General features: G+C 46.3%; 1 protein-coding gene and 1 non-coding gene across 3 annotated transcripts in view; one reads left to right on the top strand and one right to left on the bottom strand.

Moving 5' to 3' along the window:
- The window catches only part of SOX5 (SRY-box transcription factor 5), a 786,737-nt gene extending 768,120 nt beyond the window's left edge, over window positions 1-18,617 (bottom strand). The window contains exon 1 of one of the 2 annotated variants that reach the window (XM_053407448.1): window positions 18,362-18,617. The gene's annotated coding sequence lies outside the window, so the exon portion shown is untranslated. The remainder of the gene's footprint in view (window positions 1-18,361) is intronic. The other variant, XM_053407453.1, reaches the window with a different exon arrangement.
- TRNAA-UGC (transfer RNA alanine (anticodon UGC)) lies at window positions 13,083-13,157 on the top strand. Its single transcript has one exon. It is a non-coding gene; the product is annotated as a tRNA-Ala (tRNA).
- Window positions 18,618-19,397: the final 780 nt, after the last annotated feature.

The following is a 19,397-nucleotide window of genomic DNA, read 5'->3' as shown; positions in this document are numbered from 1 at the left end:
CTATATCCTCTTGTTGTTGCTGTTTAGTCGTGTCCGACTCTTCGTGACCCCATGGACCAGAGCACGCCAGGCACTCCTGTCTTCCACTGCCTCCCGCAGTTTGGTCAAACTCATGCTGGTAGCTTCGAGAACACTATCCAACCATTTCATCCTCTGTCATCCCCTTCTTCTTGTGCCCTCCATCTTTCCCAACATCAGGGTCTTTTCCAGGGAGTCTTCTCTTCTCATGAGGTGGCCAAAGAATTGGAGCCTCAGCTTCAGGATCTGTCCTTCCAGTGAGCACTCAGGGCTGATTTCCTTCAGAATGGATTGGTTTGATCTTCTTGCAGTCCATGGGACTCTCAAGAGCACCTCTTAGAACCCTCTTAGAATCATAGAATTGTTGGAAGGGACACTTAGGATCATCTAGTTCAACCCCCTGCAATGCAGGAATATGGAGCTATTCCATACGGGGATCAAACCTGCAACCTTGGCATTATCAACAATTAAAAAAAAAAAGGAGTTGCCATTCAAGGAAAACACAATGGCAGCCACCAGCAACTTGCACTGTCCGTGTCAATGTTTATTAGCCACTGCCCAGAATTCAGCCCCACTGTGCCAAGTTCATCTAAATGCCCCCATTTCCCTGCTCACGAGTGGGATAGGGAAATTGGTGGGTGAAATTCAGCACAGCTCAGCCCTAATACCTACCTACATATCTCTAGATACTGGTGTGGCGTTCGCACAGGGCCCCCTGGTCGTTCCACAGACTATTGACCCTGCACCACCACACCACGGCTTGTCTCTTCCACTGCTACCAACCAGGTTTCCCTGGTAATATATTCAGACTCAGTCAGGTTGTAACGTATTAACAAAGATTCCAGTTTATTGTGAACGCAGACAAGTTTTAAATACTCCCCTCTGTCTCTAACTCACTCTGACTCCTATGCCTCCCACCCACAAGAAACCCACCAAACTAACTGCCCAAACCCCTGTTTTGAGCCTTAAACACAGTTAGGCTCCACCCCTGGGCTTTCTTATTGGTCAGCCTATTAACCCTTTCTTTCTCTCCCCCAGTACGACATCTCCATAATGAGTGGGCAAACGTCACAACCGGTTGGAATGTTTTCTTTGGGTCAAGCTGTGGTTTATTGCTATGTCTCCATTTTGCAGACAGGAAACTGAGGCTGAGAGGAGCTCGCTCTGTAAAGCCTTGGGCTAGAGAGAGACTGGACCCCAGGCTTCCAGCCCTGGTCTCTTGTGACTTAAATAGGGATGGGCACAATCCGTTTGCCTACACACAAAATCTTCCAAATTCTTTTGACCAGTGGCTCGCAAAACTGTGTTGCGGCCAAGACAGATTAATTAAGCTGGGCTCCATCTGCACACCGAGCACACCTGAGCTCCTCATGCAGATGGCAAAGAGCCAGAGAAGACGAATAAAGGCATCTGTCATTTTTGGCTTGATATCCACAACAGCATTTAACAACTTACTTGTTATTATTCCAGGTATAAAAGTCTTTGTATTTATAAGATTCCCCAAACACGGATTATTTCTCCCTATGTAACTCTGTCTGGTGTGTGTGTGTGTGTGTGTGTGTGTGTGTATCTATGTAAAGAAGTGATGAGGAATTTGTGACCCTCCAGGTCACTGAACTACAGCTCCCATCATCCATGACCATTGGTTATGCGCCTGGGGCTGATGGGATTTGTAGTCCAACCACATCTGGAGGGCCACATGTTCCCCAGGCCTGGTGTAAATGAAAGGGATATTGCTGTTCAAGTAGCATACCTGTGTGTACATACAGTGGTACCTCGGTTTTCGAACATAATCCATTCCGGAAGACAGTTTGACTTCCGAAACGTTTGAAAACTGAGGCGCAAAGGGTGGTCTGTCAATTCAATAAAGAAAATTGTGAAACACAACAGATACACACAGCAGAAGCCGGTCGACTTCTGAGGCATGTTCGAAAACAGAAATATTTACTTCCGGGTTTCCGGAGTTCGATAAATGAAACATTCGGCTTCCAAGATGCTAGAAAACCGAGGTACCACTGTATCATGATTCTCTGGGACCACAGGGGAAAATTGAGGATGTGTTCCTGGGTGTAATTTTCTGCTTCCAAATAATTCTAACCTTTTTCTTTTTAAAGCAAATGTTTAGACCTTACGGCTGCAAAGAGAATATCAGAAGCTGGAAGAATGACTCAATAATTATAATATATTGATTATACCTTGCCTTCTTCCCTGACAGAGACCCCAGGCAGATGAAACAAGAACAGTTAAAAACATAGGGGGGGAATCTTATATATGTATATTCCATTAAAAACATACAACCATAACACAAACAGCACAACACAAGCCCCCCTCATTAAAATCAGTCAGTTCACAAAAGCCTTTTGGAATAAAGTTTTCAACTATCAACTAAAGGACAAGGAGAAAGTCACTTCTCAAATCTTCTCCTGCCAAGTAATGTGTACATAAATGCATATACCAGGGCAATGTGTGCATAAAAGGCACATGCTGGTGAAAACAGCACAGAAAAAGGTGTTACATTTGTGGAAATCGCTTTGCAAAAATGTGTATATTAGGCAAAATTGCATACAAACATGTGTATATTAGGATAAATTCACACTAAAACGCTGGTGAATTTTTACAAGCAGCTTAAAAAATAATAATCCACAAACAGAGAAATACCCATCCCATATTTCACATAAAGGTTGTGTCTTTCATGTGGAAAATGTACTCAGAATGCATAGAGTTGGACAGGACATTGTGCAACAGAATGAGATGCAATGCAATGGGATGGAAGAAAACCTATGATCAATTGCCAACAAGACCAAAACCGGATGAAATCAGCTGCTCAAGCCATCCCTCAGCTTTTTATGGCTTGGAACTAATAACCATTATCATCTGCTAATTTCTGCCAGCCAAACGACTGTCCAAGGGGATATCTCAGAGCTGATTCAGATTTGGCAAGCTTACAGGCCTGCACACACACACACACACACACACACACACACACCTCAGGGTATTTCGTTATGTATTCCCCCTCTTCACCCTTTATGACTCCTACCTGCAGGAATGTGGCAACACCTTTGCCACTACAAAGCACAAAGCAGCTCTTAAGACGTGGCAACTTTACATAGGAAAACTCCTTCAAACAAAAGAAATCCTGGCCAATAAGAGAGAGAGGCAGGGAAGAGGGAGAGAAAGTCCTAATAAATCACAGACATTTGTAGTACTGCACAAGTGCATTCTCACTTAGTTCAAGAGAAAACAAATCGTTTCATACGCTGGCATTGTATGTAACGTTACCGCCGTGAAAGGAGAGGTGTTTATTGCGCCAGTCTATCTGAACAGCACTGTCACAGAAAGTGCTTTCCTAACAGGCACAGATGGGCATTGCCTTCTACAGCCTCAAAGTTGGTGTCTGAGACCTGGGAGGGAAACCTTTGCAAGTCAAGGGCCACTTTCCGTTCTGGAAAACCTTCTGGGGGGCCACATGTAACTGGTGGGCAGAGCCAGTAAAAAGGAGGAGGAGATAGTTGGCTAGATTCTACACAAACTTCCACACCCCTCTCTTTCCTCCATCCTGGGCTAGCTCTGTTCTATATTAATATATATCATTTTAGTCCATTGCCTGCCTTTCACCCTAAAGTCCCAGAGCAGGTTACAACAATTCAAAACACAACATCGAAACCAGTTTTATTTCAGTTTTGAAATAACATCCAATAAAAAGTTTCGACGATTGCTTGCATTACACTTCGCTTTCAAATCTTTCTGCATTACCCCTCTTAAAGTCCGTTTTCTAAAAATATATCATTTCTCTGCTCATATCCAAAGGTATCATTCAGTTAAAAGAGTAAGGCTTCCATCAGCAGAACAGGGAGGTTGCAAATTTTTGGGGTTAAAGGGACAGATGAGTCCCAGGCTGCCATGCACAGACACTCAGCTGATCAGCAATCCGAATCTGCAAAGAAAACATCTTTGCAAAATGCCATGGAGTTAGGAGTTGACAATGGACCAGAAACCCAGGACGCATCCTGTCTTCCTCCTGCCCCTTTAAGACAGAAGTGCTCTGCAGAAACCAGCAAGAGAAGCTGTTTAGGGCATGGAACTAAGCTAAACCACCTCTTCCTTGCGGCAGATCAAACTGCTGGTAAGAGGACAGCTACCCAGCCGGTTCGAAAACTGTGAACCCTAACCCTAAAGCCACGTGAAGATTTCCTTCGTTCAGAAAGTAGCACAGTGTTCTTCCCTTAAAAACATTTGCACCACAAGGTAATGCGCAATTGCCTTTTCCATCAATAATTTAGAAGCAACTTTAACAAAAGTAGGCCAACAAGGAAAAGGTGTTAACTTTCAAATTTGAACATGTATAAATATATACAGTTCTGGGCTGTGTCGATAAAGTGATTGCTCTGCATTTGATTTGTCCTCTTCCAGGGTGCATTTTCCCAGAGATGGGTTTCCTTCATCTGCCCAGCAAAGCCTAGAAGGGCGGGAATTCTTTCTAGAAATATGCAGACTCTTTCCCCAAAATATATATTGGTGGAATTTAAATGGCATCCCTGTAGCTTCCCTTGATATTTTTTCCCAGCTCATTTTCACTTGAACAAAACCTTCCATATTCCCCCTCCAAGTTAGCTTCAGATAAGGACGTAAAAAGAGCCCTGCAGCGGGATCAGGTCCATCTAATCTAAGATCTGGTTCTCACAGTGATCAACCAGATACATATGTGGATCCACAGGCAGGACCCGAGTGCAAAAGTTGTGATTTCTGGCAGCTGATATTGAAACTGATACTGTGCGTACTATGTGGCTAGCATGACTCGTAGCAAAGTCATCCTCCACGAATTTGTCTAATTGTTGATTAAAATCAATGTAACAAATAGAAACAAACCACTGGCAGACCCAGAATCTAGCAGCCTTTCTCAACCTGTGGGTCCCCAGATGTTGTTGAACTGCAACTCCCATCACCCCTAGCTAGCAAGGCCAGAGCTCAGGGATGATGGGAGTTTCATCCAACAACATCAGGGGACCCACAGGTTGAGAACCGCTGAGGGATCTTGAACAAGATGCCTTCAGTGGCAACCACATCATAGGTCGATTTAATTGTGACTGTCACTGTGGATCATTTTGTGGCCATTTCCCTCTGGCCCAATCCACACAATTGCCTCGAGGGAAAGGAGGAAGGCTGTTGTTCACCATTCTTGAACATGGACCACCACAGGTCTGAGAGTCCCCCAAACTTGGACTGGAGTTCAAATTCCACCTCCTGATCTATGTCAGTATTTGGTGAATTAATGGCTGCCAGATTCTTCTTTTTACTGTCTCCTGTGTCCTTAGCAACATGCAGAAAAGTAGCTGGCAAAGCTTGTTTTGGCATGCAAATAAGAAATAAGGGAAGTTTCTCCCTTCTATTTTTCTGTGCATCACAGACTACTTCAAAAGATGCAAAAGCAAGATCAGTTATGAAAATAAAACAAGGGTAATCCTAGATATGTTTTCTATTTTAGTATATAATATTTCAACCATGGAAGATGTGGTGATGACGTCCAATTTATTTATTTTATTTTACTTACTTACTTACAGGTAGGTAGCCATGTTGGTTTGAAGCAGTCGAAATAAAAAATTTAAAAAATAGTCCAGTAGCACCTCAGAGACCAACTAAGTTTGTTCTAGGTCTCTGTAGGTATACAGAACAAACTTAGGTATACCTAGAACAAACTTTGTTTATCTCTGAGGTGGTACTGGACTATTTTTAATTAGTTATTTATTTAGTTAGTTTTTACACGAAAGTGCCTCAAGGTGGCTTAAGAACCAAAAAAGTTGAAATGGAATATAAGGAGAAGAATATAATAGGAACCTAAAATGCTCATCCATAAAATATATATTAAAAGGAGAGCTCCAGCACACTCCAAGGTGAGCATAAAAAGAGGCCACAGACATAGTCAATCACCTTCCAAATTAAGGGCCAAATGGTGTGTTTTAAAGCAACAACAAAGTTTTAGGACATCCCCTTTGAAAGTGCAGAAGGATAAAGCGATCAGTGGTTACTTGTGCAGTGAGCCAGTGTGGTTTGGTGTTTAGAGTATCGGACGAGGACCAAGGAGAACATGGCTTAAATTCTCACTCAGCAATAGAGTTCACTGGGTGACCTTGGGCCACTAATAACAGCAAGGGGGAGATATTGCCCTTGTGGCCTGCTTATAGGTCGTATTTTTTTTTAATGGGTGCTGAGAGTTGCTAGGGGACGTTAAGCAATACTTTTTAACCCACAATAAAACTAGAATGGCCATTCTTGCAGGGAAAACCACTGTAGCTATCCTTCCGAATTTTGGCTGTGTTCGTGCCTTCCAAAAGAGCAATAGTGCTAGCAAATTTCATCAAATTCTGTCCAAAAATAAAAAGTTGAAGTTACCAACCACTTTGCCTGGAATTTTGCAGGCTTTATTTAGTGTGTGTGTGTGTGTTTGTGTGTGTTTTCTATCCACTTCTGTCAAAGGGGGGGGGAGAGATGTTACAGTGGTACCTCAGGTTACATACGCTTCAGGTTACAGACTCTGCTAACTCAGAAATAGTGCTTCAGGTTAAGAACTTTGCTTCAGGATGTGAACAGAAATCGTGCTCCGTTGGTGCGGCGGCAGCGGGAGGCCCCATTAGCTAAAGTGGTGCTTCAGGTTAAGAACAGTTTCAGGTTAAGAACGGACCTCCAGAACCAATTAAGTACTTAACCCGAGGTACCACTGTATTTTATTTTCCAATTGTGTGTGTGTAGATTTAAATGGACCCAGAGCTAAATCAGGCAGTCCACAAGGTATCTGAGGCAGGCTGTTTCCTGAAGCATCAAATTGGGGTCCACATTGAATCCTGTGGTTTGTGCAGACCTCTCCCCCAAACCCTTTCCTCCTTTCTGCTGCCTTTCTTCCTTCTTCCTGTTAAGGGTAAAAATGGTCACCTTTTTTATTACTTAGTTACCAATGGCCATTTGACTTTTGAACTGACCTCTACAGCTGTCTCTTTTAGAGCAGTTTTTGTGTGCGCAATGATTAGAAAATGATCATGTTTAGATCAAAACATAGATGTTTGGGTGGGGGACTAGGAAGTGGGAAACCTGAACTAATCTGCACATCCTTGAAGCAGACTTCAAATCTCAACAGTCACGATAACATCTCTATGAAGACATGCATCAGAAACCTTCATTCTCCTTTTACACAGAGTCAACAACAACACGAAAAGAAAAAAAAACCTGGCAAGATCTCACTGTCAGATTATGCATAAATATGCAGTTTCCCTAAGGTGTGATCTTATACTTTTCACACATTATTGTTTCATGCTGAGCCAAAACACTAATCTTTCCACAGTTCCAAAATAGCTTGTCCCCCTCCTATTATAGCACTGCCATAGAAGCAATACAGTTAAGTTGGCATGCAGGGCTTATTGGAAACAACCTTGAATAAGCAACTGGTAAGGGAGAGGCAAGGGACGCGGGTGGAGCTGTGGTCTAAACCACAGAGCCTAGGGCTTGCCGGTCGGAAGGTTGGCGGTTCGAATCCCCGCGAAGGGGTGAACTCCTGTTGCTCAGTCCCAGCTCCTGCCCACCTAGCAGTTTGAAAGCACGTCAAAGTGCAAGTAGATAAATAGGTGTGAAGGTAAATGGCGTTTCCGTGCGCTGCTCTGGTTTGCCAGAAGTGGCTTAGTCACGCTGGCCACATGACCCGGAAGCTGTACGCCGGCTCCCTCAGCCAATAAAGCAAGATGAGTGCCGCAACCCCAGAGTCGGTCATGACTGGACCTAATGGTCAGGGGTCCCTTTACTTTTACTTTACTGTATATACCACTTAATCGACAACAATGAAAACTCCTCAAAGTGGTTCACATCAAATGACAACAAGGACTGATTCAGGAAGAATGCCCTCGGGAAGAGCCTGACAGCAGGATCTGGACAGCACCCAGACAGCACCCTCATGTACTGTTCCACAAAGATGAGGAACAACTGCTAGATCATGGGTAGGCAAACTAAGGCCTGGGGGCCAGATCCAGCCCAATCGCCTTCTAAATCCGGCCTGCAGATGGTCCGGGAATCAGCATGTTCTTACATGAGCAGAATGTGCCCTTTTATTTAAATTGCATCTCTAGGTTATTTGTGGGGCCTGCTTGGTGTTTTTACATGAGTAGAATGTGTGTTTTTATTTAAAATGCATCTCTGTGTTATTTGTGGGGCACAGGAATTCGTTCATTTTTTTCCCCTTCAAAATATAGTCCAACCCCCCACAAGGTCTGAGGGACTGTGGACCAGCCCCCTGCTGAAAAAGTTTGCTGACCCCTGTGCTAGATCATTAAACCAAGTGGCGGGGATCAGTCACTGCCCTGCTCCTAACCCCAAACCTTTGAAAGGAGCTGACATACCTAAAGCTGTGAAACTTTGGCTCTATGTGTTGGAAACTTGGAACATCTCGGCAGCAGAGTATTCTCAGCTTCTGCTTCCTGCGAGCTGCTTCGGTAATACGTGGTAAATGAAGGCTGATTTAGTGGACTGCTGAATGGAGTTCCCGGAGTAGATTCAGAGGAAATTACTCACACTTATGGCCCCCCTGAAATGGAATTCGTCATGACTAATTTGCCCCCAATTAATTCATAGAACCGTAGAGCTGGAAGGGAACTTGGATGCGTCATATACCCCAACCCCTACTCAGTGAAGGACCAGCATCAGACGAGGTGACTACAGCATCCCTGATGGACAACTCTCCACCCCCTGCCTGCATACACCCAGAGGAGAGCCCATGACTAGGGCTGGGTGATATCTGGTTTTCAATATTGTGATATATCACCATCTAAACATCGTGATACACCGATATTTCACAATGTCTGAAATAAGGATGGAGCTATATAGAGGCATTAGATGGCTTCATGGGTTTTCCTCGCATTGTGATTTTTGCATAGCACACACACATCTTGATTTTTGATATATTGCCAGGTCAAAAATTATGAAACCGATATCACAATATGGATTTCAAGCTGGATTTGGACAATACAGTGGTACCTCTGGATGCGAACGGGATCCGTTCTGGAGCCCCGTTTGCATCCTAAGCAGAACGCAAACCGCGTTTGCGCATCTGCAATTCGCCACTTCTGCGCATGCGCGTGACGTCATTTTGAGCGTCTGCGCATGTGTGAGTGGCGAAATCCGGAAGTAATGGAACAGGTTAACTGGTACTTATGGGTTGCCGCAGGACGCAACCTGAAAACACTCAACCTGAAGCGTATTTAACCCGAGGTATGACTGTATATTGATATATCACCCAGCCCTACGCATGAGTTCCATGAGGAAGCCCAGTCCACTGCCAAACTACTTTATCCATTAGGAAGTTTTTCCTAACATTTAGCCTCAATACAGTCCTCTGTAATTTCCACTTATTGCTTCCAGGCCCACCTTCTGAAGCCTCAAAGAACAAGTCTGCTTCACTACAACATCAGTGGGAATTGAAACATAACTAAATTCCGCTGGGTCCAGCAGCTTACATTTACCAGTTGACAAACCCACATGGGTATCTTCCACTCCTGTCACCCATCCTAACTCAGCCTCTTGGAAGGAACTGTGCAGGCTCCAACAGATGGGATAATGGCTGCCGCACAGGTGAGCATGCATGGATCTAGAAATGTAGCAAACCTGCGGCCCTCCGGGTATTTTTGGACTCCAACTCTCATGAGCCCCAGTCAGTATAGCCCAGAGGAAATGAGAGCTGAAGTCCAGTGTCACGCACTGGCTGGATGCAGAGGAGCAGTGGGAGGCACCAGATAAGGAACAACCAAGGGAAGAAGGCTCAGAGCCAGGGGATTGGTGGTGGGATGACGATGATGAGGGGTCAGAGGAAGAAGAAGGATCAGACTTAGAGGAGGAGGTGTTGGAAGCTGAAGAGGCAACAGGGTTTTGTGAGCAGGAAGAGGCTGTGGCAGAGAGAAGTACAGAAGCGGAGGCTGGAGAGGAAGGGAGCCAAGAGACAGAGGTAAGTCAGGCTGCTGAAGAATCCAGGATGTCTCCCCCTCCTGCTGTGACACACACACACACACCCCCGGTCTCCCAGAACCAGAAGAAGTATGAAAAAGGCAGAGCAAAGACAGACAAGGCATCAGAGTCTCAGATTGCTTGGGACGGTCCCAAGGGAGGAGGAGACTTAAGAAGCTGTGGGAAAGTGGGGACATTAAGTCCCCAGAACTGCATCATAGGGGCAAGATCTACCAGGAAGAGTTGCTGTGCTCTCTAGACCTCAGCTGCCTTGTTTCTTTGAATAAAGGGTTAACTTCACTGACGCCATGTGAGTTATTGTTGACACATGCCCTGACATCCATCTGGAAGGCTACAGCTTCATCCTCTCTGATATAGATACAGATATAGATATAGACATAGACAAATGAATCCACTGGCCATGATTTATTTATTTTTCAGATTGAAGCTTGTTATTTTCCATCTGAAAGTACAATAGGAAAGAATGGCTTCATCTATATCTCCTATTAGGAGATGGCTTGCTGATGGGGTCAGTTAGCCGACAATTGTCAGGACCAGTGGGTGCATCAAATAAAACTCTAAAAGGGACTGCTGCGTCTGTGACGCATCCCAGTAGGCAGCAGTGCTCTGGGGCACTCAAGTTCGATTTCCCAGCCTCACTGGAGGTAGGTTTAGGAGCAATAAGAGAGTTCTGTATTTGATACACGGAGCCAAAGTGGCATTCTTACAGTCTCAGGCCTCCTGCACAGATGGAAAAAGCAGCGGGGGATTAGTAAGGAAGAAAGTAATTGTCCTTGAGTTCCTGAAAATCGCCAATATTAATGGATTCCATTGTAGATTACCTGTGGGCTTCCATCTACAGTTTGAGACCAATATAAAAATAGAAGGAAACGGGGAGAGGCAGAAGGGGAAATGCTGTCATAAATGTTAGAGAAGGACCTCTTCAGACTGTCAAAAGGCATATGCTGTCGGCAGGCTGAGAGAAATCTAAGTGCATCTGTGCTCTTGGAGAGAGGAATTTCAGATCAAGGACATGGGTAGGCTTTCGACCAGCAGAGAACAGAGAGGCAGTGGGGTCAGTGGGGGGAATAAAGTGCTGGCCTCAGACAAAAGAGCTGGGGTTCTGGACCTGATGAGGATGCAGCGCAACCCAGGGTGTCTGGTGCTGAGTTGCCATCCTTTCCTGGAGCAGTGAATTCTCCCTTTTCCATATCCTGACACCTCCACCAGTAGCCAAGGATTAACCTGTGGGAACCTTCCAGTTCAGCTTGACCTCCTGTCTAGACATTGTTGTGATGTGCGTATACCTGCCCCACAGCAAAGTTTGTCTTGGTGGGAAGCAAGGCAAGTTGGAATAGGATGGGCAACCTGTGGCTCAAGACACTAGAAATGAATGTTTTTATTACGGCCAAACAGTTTTATTACTGTTATTACGGCCACACAGCCAGCGTACTGGGGTACAGTGGTACCTCAGGTTACATATGCTTCAGGTTACATACGCTTCAGGTTACAGACTCCTCTAACCCAGAAATAGTGCTTCAGGTTAAGAACTTTGCTTCAGAATGAGAACAGAAAACGTGCTCTGGCGGTGCGGCAGCAGCGGGAAACCCCATTAGCCAAAGTGGTGCTTGGAGGTTAAGAACGGACCTCCAGAATGAATTAAGTACTTAACCCGAGGTACCACTGTACTAGGCTTACTTACTTTCAAACATATATAGAGGAGTAAAATGAAAAATAGAGGAAAGGTGGCACAGACAGACAGAAGGACAGACAGACAGACAGACAGACAGACAGACAGACAGACAGAGAAAGGGTGCTCCTTTTGTCTCCAGCCCCACAGCCTCTTGGTCCCAGTTTGCCAACTGCAAGTAAGTGGCACCCAGCAGATTATTCCTCCCCAAATCATGAGACCCTTAGCGGAAGGTTCCTGACTCCTGAACTAGATGTCACAGAAAGGATCTTCACAAGTGCCCCTCCGTTTGCTCACTGACTGCACCTGATGCACCATGTTGGTGTGCACCCTGCTTCTGCCTCCTGACTTGGGTTTGCTGATCGGAAGGTCGGTGGTTCGAATCCCCACGACGGAGTGAGCTCCCATTGCTCAGTCCCAACTTCTGCCAACCTAGCAGTTCAAAAGCACGCCAGTGCAAGTAGATAAATAAGTACCGCTGTGGCGGGAAGGTAAACGGCATTTCCATAAGTTCTGGCTTCTGTCATGGAGTTCTGTTGCACCAGAAGCGGTTTAGTCCTGCTGGCCACATGACCCAGAAAGCTGTCTGTGGACAAACGCCGGCTCCCTCAGCCTGAAAGCGAGATGAGCACTGCAACCCCATAGTCGCCTTTGAGTAGACTTCACTGTCCAGAGGACCTTTATCTTTACTTTTTACCTTTGCCTCCTGACTGCCACACTGCCATTGAAAGATCTGGATGGGGAGCCTAAGGACTCGCAGCTGAAATATCTGGAGGCTCAAAGGTCCCCACCTATATATATATATAGGCTAATGAACTTACATTTTGTTGAAAACAATAAGAAAGGAAAATCTTATTGTAGCAGAATGAGGCCTGGCTACTCAGTTCTTGCTCAGACAAAAAAATTCCCCAGAAATTTTAAAATGGCTCTTTTCTTCAAGAGACCCGAGAGAAGTAGGATTTGATACAATTGTTCATATGCTAAAGAAAGTAAAAGACTGTCACAAAGATTATGCACATAATCTAAAAAATAAAATAAAAAATCTAATCTACCAACCTTTAAGAGCGTTGCAACATTCCACAACAAAAGAAGGGTAGCTGAAGCCAGTGTTTTCAGCATAATGCTGAAATTGCTATTTTCCCCCCATTGCTTCTAAGTGTTGTGACTTTTCACTGGTAGATCTTAAAACTCCAGAGCACATCAGCAGCGAAGAGTGAAAATTATGTTCACAGTACGTGGTGGTATCATTATTAGTACTCCTAACATTCTGTCACACTCTGGTATGATGGAACCAGAGTGGGGCTGTGCAGATATGAGCTGGCGGTAATTTGAGTTGTAATTTGAGAAGCAGTTTGGAGGAAGGGAGGGGATTTCCTCCAGACACCGGAGTCATGAATGATGGGGAGGGGCTGTAGCTCAGTGGGAGAGCACCTGCTTTGCATGCAGAAGGTGCCAGGTTCAATCCCTGGCCTCTCCAGGTAAGCAGACTCAAGCACCTGCCTAAAACCCCAGAAAGTTGCTGCTAGTTCATGTAGGCCAGTGGTTCTCAAGCTTTTTTCTCTGGGCCACACTTTCAGAATAAAAATTTGCTTATGGCAGTTTTTTATTGATATGAAGTACACTGGAAAACATCAAAAAACCTAAGATCATGGCCACTGGGCCCATCACCTCCTGGCAAATAGAAGGGGAAGAAATGGAGGCAGTGAGAGATTTTACTTTCTTGGGCTCCATGATCACTGCAGATGGTGACAGCAGTCACGAAATTAAAAAACGCCTACTTCTTGGGAGAAAAGCAATGACAAACCTAGACAGAATCTTAAAAAGCAGAGACATCACCTTGCCAACAAAGGCCCATATAGTTAAAGCTATGGTTTTCCCACAGGGATGCGGGTGGCGCTGTGGGTAAAACCTTAGCACCTAGGACTTGCCGATCGTATGGTCGGCGGTTCGAATCCCCGCGGCGGGGTGCGCTCCCGTCGTTCGGTCCCAGCGCCTGCCAACCTAGCAGTTCGAAAGCACCCCCGGGTGCAAGTAGATAAATAGGGACCGCTTACCAGCGGGAAGGTAAACGGCGTTCCGTGTGCTGCGCTGGCTCGCCAGATGCAGCTTCGTCACGCTGGCCACGTGACCCGGAAGTGTCTGCGGACAGCGCTGGCTCCCAGCCTATAGAGTGAGATGAGCGCACAACCTTAGAGTCTGGCAAGACTGGCCCGTACGGGCAGGGGTACCTTTACCTTTATGGTTTTCCCAGTAGTGATGTATGGAAGTGAGAGCTGGACCATAAAGAAGGTTGATCGCCGAAGAATTGATGCTTTTGAACTATGGTGCTGGAGGAGACTCATGAGAGTCCTATGGACTGCAAGAAGAGCAAACCTCTCCATTCTGAAGGAAATCAGCCCTGAGTGCTCACTGGAAGGAAAGACCCTGAAGCTGAGACTCCAATACTTTGGCTACCTCATGAGAAGAGAAGACTCCCTGGAAAAGACCCTGATGTTGGGAAAGATGGAGGGCATAAGGAGAAGGGGACGACAGAGGACGAGATGGTTGGACAGAATTATAGAAGCTACCAACATGAGTTTGACCAAACTGCGGGAGGCAGTGGAAGACAGGAGTGCCTGGCGTGCTCTGGTCCATGGGGTCATGAAGAGTCGGACACGACTAAACAACAACAACAACACTGGAAAACAAAAAGAAACAACTCCTAGTAAATGTGATGATACATTGGGCTAAAGTTTTTTGATATAATATTCAATTAGAATCATGGGAAGGATGGTATTAATTTTACTGCATGCAGTGCACTTAAAGAAAATGTTATGAAAATGGTGTATAGATGGTATTTAACACCAGCTAAACTTGCTCAGAGCAGCTAAAGTCAAATATATAACATATTACCATAAAATCAAGTAATCAATTAAAATACACCCTAAAATCAAATCAGAATCAAAGTGAAATATAATCAGATGGCAACCCGCAAATTAGGGATGGGGACCTTAAATGCTCACCAGGCCTAACTGCTTATACTGATCTTATATGAGCCTGTGAGAAAAGTTGGGGGGCCTACTTTCATGCAAGTTCTTATGAGGAGAGAGCGGGAGTCAGGCTGTGCCTTGGTCAAAGGCCTGGAGGAACAGCTCCATCTTGCAGGCCCTGCAGAAAGATGTCAAGTCCCACAGGGCCCTAGTCTCTTGTGATAAGCGTCCCACCAGATCAGGGCCATGGCCGAAAAAACCCTGGCTCTGGTCAAGGCCAGCCTAACCTCCCTGTGGCCTGGGATCTCCAAGATGTTTTTATTTGAGGACCGTAAGGTCCTCCATGGGGCATACCAGGAGAAGCAGTCCCGTACGTACGAGGGTCCTAGGCCATATAGGGCTTTAAAGGTTAAAACCAGCACCTTAAACCTGATCCTGTACTCCACCGGGAGCCAGTGCAGCTGGTATAGCACTGGACAAATGTGATCCCGCGGCAAGGAAGTAAGTGGTGAGTACAGCACAATAAAGTACAGCACAACTCTTTAACCCCGTTGGGATCCTCGCAGTATGCTACAAGCCATTTTGCGCAAACGTAATATAAATAACTGCACTTTATAAGTGCAGCAAAGCATCTCCTAGACCACACTGGGCAACTTGAGAAACCACACAGAGCCCTGAAGTGAGTGAACTTGAAACTGTCAACGTCTCTTCACTACTCTAACCTCCAGTCCACAAAAGAAGTCAGCCGATTGTCAAGTCCTGCTCTGCAAACTTTGCAGCAGGCATTTGAGGCAGCTTACATTTTGACCAAAAGTGCTAACGAAGGATGCCAATGCAGTGTTCATTTTCAGATCACGTAGGATTATCGAAACACAGCCAATTAATGATTGCTCTTCTTAACAAACCACTTAGCTGAGATCTTGCCGAATATTACCCTATCGGGGGAAAATACCACGAGCATCTTTTTCTTTCCCTGCAACTGCTGCCAAAATAGTTGCAAACTTCTTTTGCAGAATAAGGCATCCCTTCTGCTTTCTTTTTAAAGTGCTTCATCTACCTTTGCAACGTCTAATTGAACTTCCTAGAGAAGAATCTCAGACACAACCTTGTGATCTTTCTCAGGGAAAGATACGAAAGGGATGAGCATGTCACGCTTGCACAGAGTCTGGAGAGAAGCCTAGAGAATTGGTTTAAAATACTTCTCGTTGGCTTTAGTGGGGCTTCAGGCAGAAGCTAAATTTAAATCAGCTGGGGCAAGCAACCTGCAAAACTTTTGCTCTACGGATATTCAAAAGCGACAGAGATGCTTTCTGGAGCTGAGCTGAGCTTCAACATCCTGCTGGATCTCTCCACGTCCATTTATTTCAGCTGTTTTCAGATCTGTAAAGTTGCTTTTGGGGTGCCTGTCAGCAGAGCACAAAGGCAGTCTTCCTTGTGGCCAATATTCACGAATACAGTGCCTCTGGAACTGGAGTCTCCATTAGGCTGAGATTTACCATCTCTCCGTGAGGCTTGCATTCCAGTTCTTTGAAGCTGCATGTAGCAAACAGTAGCACACCTTCCTTGGGACCCATTTAAAAAGTCAGAAAAAGCAAGCAAACTCTCTTGCGTTCACAAAGCTTTTGAAAAGCAGACTTGCTACTTTGTCTTTGGACTTGGTCTAAAGTGCTGTGCTACTGTTGCTGTTTTTACTCTTGCCTTCCTTCCCCCCCCCCCCCAAACTCCTCCTCTAATGACAAACACAGCTGCCTATATCTTCATATCTATGCAAAACTCTTCTCAGTTTGGAAAGGGGAGGGAGGGGAGAGATTCTAACTTATCTTCGGAAAGGTGCAGAAATCTGCTAGCGTACAAGTCACACCCTTACAGTTCACAGTTCACAGGAGACATTTTGCAAAATGCGTTTGCTTCCACGTTTCAAAAAAAATAAATAAATTGAAATTGAATTGCAGCATTATATGCCTGCAAATCTCCCCGGTTGGCTGATAGAAGCTTGTTATTAGGAAGCAATGGCAAATAAATAAATTAATAACCCTGGGAGCGTCTTGGGATGTGGCACTTATTTATGAGCTAGGAGGAGAAAACAGCCCCTCCGTCTTCTGCAGATTCCCACAGTCTTCTTATCCGAAAATCCCAGAGATTGCTATTGGGTCTGCCCTTGGCCAGAGCACAGAGTTGAAGAGAAATCCCATGGGGGGAATCTGTCCATGTTGTTCTTGACAAAACAACCTCGGTTATTCTAGGATCCCAGCCGCGTTTGTTAGAATAAAGTCCCTGATGTGAGCGCGCTTCACTCTCTCAGAAGGCAAAGTTCACTGCAGTTGTGTGTCCCCCATGCAAAGCTTAGCTTTGAGAGTTTAAATACGCTGCTTTATTATCATTGCATACATTGATTTAGGATTACTTTTTCTTTCCTTTCTGACTTTTCTCTCTCCCTTCCTTTTATTTGGGGGGGGGGGGAGAGCAAGAGTAACAGCTGCAAAAAGACAGTGTCTCCGAGTCCTTTCTCAGCGAGCCAAAGCGTTTTAAGGAGGAATGATTTTTTTAAAAAAGGGAAAAAAGAGCAAAACTTGGAAAGAGGAGCATTCCTAGCTGGAAAGTATGTCAACAATGCCTTTCTACTACTGCTGAGGCTACCACTCTCCGAATCAATAATACTCTGCAAAGTGCAAGCAGACAAACGCATTGATACGACAATGAAATTTCCCCCCAAAATAAAACAAACCCCACTCCTCATTTTTTCCCCTTAATAGGCTGGTGTGGGGGGAACAAGCAAAATGCCATCTCCATCCGAAGGGATGCTTTTCCATTCTCCCTCCCCACACAGGCGTACACAAACAAAGCCGAGGCAATTAAAATAATTTAATGCTTCCTGTCTGAGGGATCCCGGGGGACCAGGAGCCCAGTCCAAGATTCAAGAGCGAGAAAAAGATTTTCTCCCCTTCTCACACAGTCGCTCAGCTTTCTAGCAACATGCACAGAGACACCCCAACCCCAAACTCTCCCCACGCTGCTGGGAGATCAATAAAGAGGAGGAGCCTTTTTGGACCAGACAAAAAAAAAACATCTCTCTCTAACCCAGTATTCTGCTTCCAGCGGAGGACAGCTAGGTTTAGCTCCGAGCAGGAGCTGGGCGCTAAAGCAACAGTTTCTGCCACGCTTCCTTCTCTGTCCCCCCACGAGGATCTGGGTTTGCAGAGAGGCCGGGGAGGCGGGCCAAACCAAGCTGCAAAGTTTTTGAAAGCGCCTCGCCAAGGGTCCCATTGGCGAGGCGCGCATGGCCTCGCTGGTGCATGCATGTATACCTCTCTCTCTCTCTCTCTCTCTCCAGCACCGTGGCCAGAGGAGGGGGGTGGCATGATCCCGGTGCGTGTCTGCCAAGGTGGGGGAGAAAGGGGGCAGCAACTGAGATCTACACACACGCCAAAAAGAGAGAGAGAATAAAACGCAGGGCGATATGGGGCTCGAATTTTGCGCGCCACCCCTTCGCTCTCCATCCGCCTCCCTCATCTCCTTGCAGCCAGTTGTAAACACCGAGCACCGTTTGATCCGGAGCGATCCTGGGAAAGTGTTGGGGGGTGGAGAGAGGAATCCCTGCCAAAGTGCAGATCCCACCAGCACGGCTGGTTCCCCAGCAGATCCCACCCACCCACCCTTCACACGCTCGCGCAGAGAAAGTTCTCCGTGGCTCCGTCTTTTTGCAAAAACCTACCCGGTTTTCCTCTCTCGGGCCTGGAGAGATTCGGCCGTCAGACGCGGAGATGGCGAAGAGCGGCAGAGAGATATACTGGAGGGAAGGAAGGAGGGAGGGAGAGAGATACCGTCTCTCTCTCTCTCTCTCTCTTTTTCTGTCTGTGCCTTGATCTGCTGGCTTCCCTTTTTCTCAAGGACGAGGTGAAATCCCTTAGCTGGTCATGAGGCAGCTGGAGAGACAAACAGCACCACAAGGCGAGCGCAAATGACAAAAGCGGGTGGGGTGGGGGAAGAGATCCAAGAAGTAGCAGGGGAGGGGGGGACAAGAAGGAACCCTCCCGGAGAAGCGTGCAGGTTAATTGCGTGTGAATGCGTGCGTAGAGGAGATGCACAGACACGCATGGGCGTTCGCTTGCAAAATAATAATAATAATCTCGCAATAGATGCTCGAAGTTACTTCCAGCCTCCCCTCCACGTGATGTGATGTTTTGTTGGGGGGAGGGTGGCCGGGACTGGAGATGGTGCCCCCTAAAGATGGATGGGGGGGGAGAGAGAGATGAGTCGCCTTTTTTGCACATACAAACACCCGGTTGCTGTCTTCCTCTGATCTTTTTTGCTCTTCCCCCCTCTGCCCAACTTCCAATAGGATCACCTCCAGACCTCCCAGCTGGGGCTAAAGGCAGGCCGACGCCAGGGCTGGGGCTGGGGGGCGGAGCTGGGGTCTCTCTCCCCCCTCCGCCCCGCCCTCCGCCCCGCCCTTCCTGCCAACGTGCTGCGGGGGCGGATTGTAAACAACGGAGCTGGTAATTGACGCGGGGCGCAGCGGCGCGCGGCGCGGACGCGGGGGAGGAGAGGGGGGGCGCAATCGCGGGAGGCAGCTTCAAAGGTATTCCCCCTCCCACTCTTCAATGCAAAAAAGGACAGAGGAAGGAAAAGGGAGAGTTAATGGTATTCCTCTTTCTATTCCCCCTTCTGTGAGCGTGGAGGGGGTCCCAGAAGGAACACACACACACCCCGGCTCTCAGATTTCCAGCTTTCCTTTATTATTTCATATA

Source organism: Podarcis raffonei, chromosome 10 (assembly GCF_027172205.1).
Source record: "Podarcis raffonei isolate rPodRaf1 chromosome 10, rPodRaf1.pri, whole genome shotgun sequence".
NCBI lineage: Eukaryota > Metazoa > Chordata > Lepidosauria > Squamata > Lacertidae > Podarcis > Podarcis raffonei.
This window is presented reverse-complemented; position numbering and strand designations above follow the sequence as displayed.